The sequence below is a fragment of the Phaethon aethereus genome (assembly GCF_964289735.1).
Source record: "Phaethon aethereus genome assembly, chromosome: 2".
Lineage (NCBI taxonomy): Eukaryota > Metazoa > Chordata > Aves > Phaethontiformes > Phaethontidae > Phaethon > Phaethon aethereus.
This window is the reverse complement of record NC_138582.1, coordinates 15,557,735-15,563,900: the sequence shown is the minus strand read 5'-3', so window position 1 is coordinate 15,563,900 and position 6,166 is coordinate 15,557,735.

The following is a 6,166-nucleotide window of genomic DNA, read 5'->3' as shown; positions in this document are numbered from 1 at the left end:
TGAGAACCAGGTGCACATAGTCTTCCTCTAGGTATATGAAGAGCTGGACAAGCCATCAGCCAGTAATGCAGAGGGTCAGCTCCAAGTCTCCCTTCTGTTGCTGTGTACAGCTCTGCAATGGCAGCTAGATGTGGTGGGTTGACCTTGGCGGGATGCCAGGTGTCACCAAGCTACTCTATCACTCCCCTCCTCAGCGGGACGGGGGGGGAGAAATTAAGATGGAAAAAAACATGTGGATCAAGATAAAGGTGGTTTAATAAAACAAAAGCAAAGGCCGCGAGCGGAATCAAAGTAAAACAAAAGATTTATTCTCTACTTCCCATTGGCAGGCAATGTCCAGCCACTTCCTGGGAAACAGGGCTTCAGGATGCACAGTGGTTGCTCTGGAAGACAAATGTCGTAATAACGAATGCCCTGGCTCCTCCTTCTTTCTCTTAGCTTTTATTGCTGAGCTGACATCGTATGATATGGAATATCCTTTTGGTCAGTTCAGATCAGCTGTCCTGGCTATGTGCCCTCCCAAGATCTTGCCCACCTCCAGCCTACTGGTGAGGGGGAATGTTGCAGAGACAGCCTTGGTGCTGCGTGAGCACTGCTCAGCAGTAGCCAAAACACTGGTGTGTTCTCAACACCCTTCTGGCTACCAATGCAAAGCACAGCACTATGAGGGCTGCTATGGGGAAAATTAACTCCACCTCAGCCAGACCCAGTACGCTAGACAACAATCATACTTCCTCAACCTCACCCCCAACAGGAAAATCCTTCAAACCATTTAGCTAGTTGTTAGTTTGACTCCAAGCTCATCTCTCAGAAATGACCAACGCAGGAGCATCCCAGGAGACCCTGTGACTCAGAACCATTCTTGTAATCATTTCTCTGCCACTTGTTCCTCCAGAAAACCACTTGTTTCTACCAGAAGTAAATTATCTGTGCTGCTACACACCCTCCAGGGAACTATTCAGACCCGTAAATGAAGGGGTGGGACCACATTTCTTTTCATTGCTCCCCTGCTATGCTATGAGAGTATTTGGGAAAACAGGTTCACCTAGCACTACATAACTCATCCTGAATTGTTCCCTTCCTGGGAATTGATATTCCCCAAAATTAAGCAGAATTACACTTTTTAGGATCTGTAGTAATAAACTCGTTAAGCTAAACACTTTGGTTTTAGAATCATTGATGGGTAATAATAAAGAATTAATGACTAACTCAAGGCAAAGTTTCTTGAGGAAAAGTAATACCTTTTAGAAGTTCAAGCCCAGGGCTCCTAACCTCACTCACAGAACATCAGTTCTTACTAGTCATGCAGAAGTGGCATAGCAACATCCCTTATGGATAGGCACAACCACACTGATACCTTCTCCGGCCCTTTACTTCTGACCCAAAAGGTCACCAAAACATTCTTGCCAGACTGGGGGTCCAAATTCTGGAACCCTCTGGCCATACTGAAACCACTGGCTGACAAAATCCAGAGGTGTCCTTAATGCTACAATCGTCATGAACAGGCCATTTTCCTTTTCTTTAGGAGGAAACTTAGAGCTGGGAGAAGGTGGAAGAGGAGGAATACTTTGCTGCAGGACCAAGCTCTGCCTGAGATTGGACCAGGCACTCTCCTTCATGTACAAAATCAGGGAATACATATCTGAATTGAAACTCTGGTCTCTTTTAGCAGATCATGAGATACAAGTTATCCTCCCTCTATGGCAAGGAATGATTGTCACAGTCTCTGGCTGCATCGCTGAGAGAAGCAAGTGAGGAACTTCTGTTGGGTTTCTGCAATGGAAAGGCTGGAACCGTCTGTTTCCTCCATCCTCCACCTCTCCTACCACACGAGCTTCATCCTTTCTTAGATAGAAGAAATAAACAAAACCAACCCTTTTACCCACTATGTATGCATGTAACATTGGGCAAGGCTATACTAGTTGGGACAAGCAGACCTGGGGTGGCTGTTCATTTTCTAACTACAGAAGAGGGACAGGAGAGGAGCACAGCACAGATGTTCAACCTAGCCAGATGTAAGTGAGATCAGGTGCTCATGCAACTCATTCCTGGGTCCCAGTTAATAAATTTTGCCAAGAAGCCTAACTCACAGGCCAAGCCAAATAAAGAAGGCTATCCCGCACAGGAAACCTGGCAAGTAGGTCCACACAGCTCTGCACCATGCCATGCAGACACAAGCTTGAGCTTGCACTAACTCAAATATTATGGCTGTGTTTTGCAGAAAAAATATTCTTGTTATAATTAGGAATTTGGGCTATATCACTGGTTTCACTGCTAGCCAACGAAAATTCACTGTGGTGGGTAAAGTGCCTTTGGTTTCTACAGGAAGTGGATGGAGCCAGGAGCACAGGAAATGGTGTCTAACTATTCAGGATTTATGGTCTGTTAGAGCTCAGCACTTAAACCGTTTTACCCAGTCCCAATATTATGTTTTTCCCATGTTTTTCTTTTCATTTTTCCCAGTCTGAACTTTTCTTGTTTCAATTTATGCCTGCTGTTTCTTGTCCACCCACCTGTCACCACTGTCAAGAGCCTGGCTTTGTCTTCTCAAAGACCCCTCATAGGTCCTTGTCAGGCTGCTGTGAGGTCCACCTGAAGCCACCCCTTCTCCCAGATGAACTAATTTGCTTTCCTTAACTCCTCCTCACACGGCTCCCAGCTTCAACCATCTTGGGAGCTCTCAGATGCTCCAATTTTTCAATGCCTTTCTTGTATGAGGGGCTCAACAGGACATAATGCCTAGATGTGGTCTAACAGGTGCTGAGCAGGAGGATAATCCCTTCCCTCAAGCTCCTGGCTGGGCTCCCTATAGCTGTTAGCCGCCTTTGCTGCCAGGGCATGCTCCTGATGCAGCGTGCTGTCTGCCAGAACTCCCCAGGGCCTTCGCAGTAAGGCTGGTCAGCTCCAGCCTGTATTGGTGCAAGGATTTGGCCTTCCCAGACAAAGGGAATTTGTCCTTGCTGAATTTCATAAAGTTTGTGTTGGCCAATTCCTCCAGCCTGCCTAGGTCTCTCTGTGTGGCTGTCCTGCCCATCAGTGTATCCACTGTTCCCTCCAAGTTGGTGTCATCTGCAAATGTGATGAAAGACGGCTTCATCACCTCCTCCAGGTAATTGATAAAGATGTTAAACTGGACAGCCCCAATATATAGACCCCTGTAGCACTCTATTAGTCCTCCGTGTGGAGTACAACCCATTAACCACTCTCCCCTGAGCCCAACCATCCAACCAGTGTTTCCTCATCTGGTTGTCCACCCACCCAGACCATAATGTCCTAATTCAGATGCAAGATTATGTTGGAGACAGTGTCAGAAGACTTGCTGAAGTTGAGATAAATTATATCCATTGCTTTCTCCTCATCCACAAATCCAGTCATTTTACCATAGAACACAGTCAGGCTGGTCAGGCATAATACACTTACGGGTAAGAATCAGAGACCAAGGCAACAAAGGAAACTTTGTGGTTGGTGTCTACTACAGGCCGCCAAGGGGAGTCTATTGATGAAGATTTCTGACTCCAGCTACAGAAGGTATCGTGCATCACGCTCGCAGGCTCTCGTCCTGCTGAGGGTCTTCAATCATGCTGACACCTGCTGGAAAAGTAGCGTGGCAAGCTGGAGGCAATCCAGGAAACTCCTGGAATGCATTAAGGATAACTTCTTAAGGCAGGTCATGGACAGCCCTACCAGAGGGGATGCCATACTGGATCTTTTGATCACCAACACAAGTGAGCTAATTGGTGACGTCAAGATTGGAGGCAGCCTGGGCTGCAGTGATCATGCACTGGTGGAGTTCACAGTCCTGAGGGATATGGGGCAGGCGGAGACTAAAGTCAGGAACCTGAATTTTAGGAAAGCAAACTTCCAGCTCTTCAAGGAGTTAGTCAACAGGACCCCCTAGGAAACTGCCCTCAGGAACAAGGGAGCACAACAGAGCTGGCAGACCTTTAAGGACGCTTCCCAGAGAGTGCAAGAGCTCTTGATCCCCAGGTGTAAGAAATGAGGTCAGGAACGCCAGAGGCCGGCATGGCTGAGTGGAGACCTGATGGGCAAACTGAAGGGCAAGAAGGAAGAGCAGAGGCAGTGGAACCAGGGACAGGTACCCTGGGAAGAGTACAGGGACGCTGCCCAGTTGTGTAGGAATGGGGTCAGAAGGGTGAAGGTGCGGCTGGAGCTGAACTTGGCAAGGGACGCAAAGAATAATAAGAAGGGCTTCTACAGGTATGTCAGCCAGAAAAGGAACGTCAAAGAAAATGTACTCCCCTGATAAGCAAGACGGACAGATTGGTAACAACGAATGAGGAGAAGGCTGAGGTACTCAATGACTTCTTTGCCTGGCAGTGTCTCTTCCCACACCTCTCAAGTGCATGGACTGCAAAGACGGGGACTGGAGGAGCAAAGTCCCTCCCACTGTAAGAGAAGATCAGGTTCAAGACCACCTGAGGAACGCGAACATGCACAAGTCTATGAGACCTGATGAGATGCATCCCAGAGTCCTGAGGGAATGGGCTGATGTAGTTGCCAAGCCACTCTCCATGATATTTCCAAAGTTATGGCAGTCAGGTGTAGTCCCTGGAGAATGGGAAAAGGGAAACACTGCACCCATTTTTAAAAAGGGTAGCAAGGAGGGCCCTGGGAACTACTGATCTGTCAGCCTCACCTCTGTGCCTGGGAAAATCATGGAACAGATTCTCCCAGAAGCTCTGCTAAGGCACATGGAAGACAGGGAGGTGATTCAAGACAGCCAGCATGGCTCCCCCAAGGGCAAGTCCTGCCTGACCAATCTAGCGGCCTTCTAGGATGGAGTGACTATATCAGCGGACAAGGGAAGAGCTACCGATGTCATCTATCCGGACTTCTGTAAGGGCTTTGACATAGTCCCCCACAACATCCTTCTCTCTACACTGGAGAGATGGATCTGATGGGTGGACGAGGAATTGGTTGGATAGTCACACCCAGAGAGTAGTGGTCATTGGCTCAATGTCCAGATGGAGATCGGTGAGGAGTGGTGTCCCTCAGGGGTCCATATTGGGACCAGTACTCTTTCATATCTTCATCAATGACACAGACAGTGGGATCAAGTGGACCCTCAGCAAATTTGCAGACAACACCAAGCTGAGTGGTGTGGTTGACACACCTGAGGGACAGGATGCAATCCACAGGGACCTGGACAAGCTCAAGGAATGGGCCCACGTGAACCTTGTGAGGTTCAACAAGGCCAAGTGCAGGGTCCTGCACCTGGGTCGAGGCAACCCCCGGCATCAGTACAGGCTGGGGGATGAAGGGATTGAGAGCAGCCCTGCCGAGAAGGACTTGGGGTCCTGGTTCATGAAAAGCTGGGCATGAGCCGGCAATAGGTGCTTGCAGCTGAGAAGGCCAACCATATCCTGGGCTGCATCCAAAGCAGCGTGGCCAGCAGGACGAGGGAGGGGATTCTGCCCCTCTACTGCACTCTGGTAAGACTCCACCTGGAGTCCTGCATCCAGCTCTGGAGCCCTCAGCACAAGAAAGACATGGACCTGTTGGAGCAGGTCCAGAGGAGGCCACAGAAATGATCAGAGGGATGGAAGAACTGTCCTGTGAGGACAGGCTGAGAGAGTTGGGGTTGTTCATCCTGGAGAAGAGCAGGCTCCGGGGAGACCTTACTGCAGCCTTTTCAGGACTTAAAGGGGGCCTATGGGAAAGATGGGGACAGACTTTTTATCAGGGCCTGTTGCGATAGGACAAGGGGTAGCAGTTTTAAACTAAAAGAGGGTAGATTTAGACTGGACATAAAGAAGAAAATTTTTTTACAATGAGGGTGGTGAAGCAGTGGCTCAGGTTGCCCAGAGAGGTGGTAGATGCCCCATCCCTGGAAACATTCAAGGTCAGGTTAGATGGGGCTCTGAGCAACCTGATCTACTTGAAGATGTCCCTGCTCACTGCAGGGGGGTTGGACTAGATGACCTTTAACGGTCCCTTCCAACTCAAACTACTCTATGATTCTATGACATACCTTTGGTTGATCCATGCTGACTGTTCCAAATGAGCTCCTCCTCATTCATATGCCCAGAAATGTACTTCAAGAGGACTCACACCATTAAGTTCCATGGGGACCAAAATGATGCTGATCGGCTTATAGTTCCCTAGATTGTCTTTTTGGCCTCTTTGAAGGCTACAACATTTATCT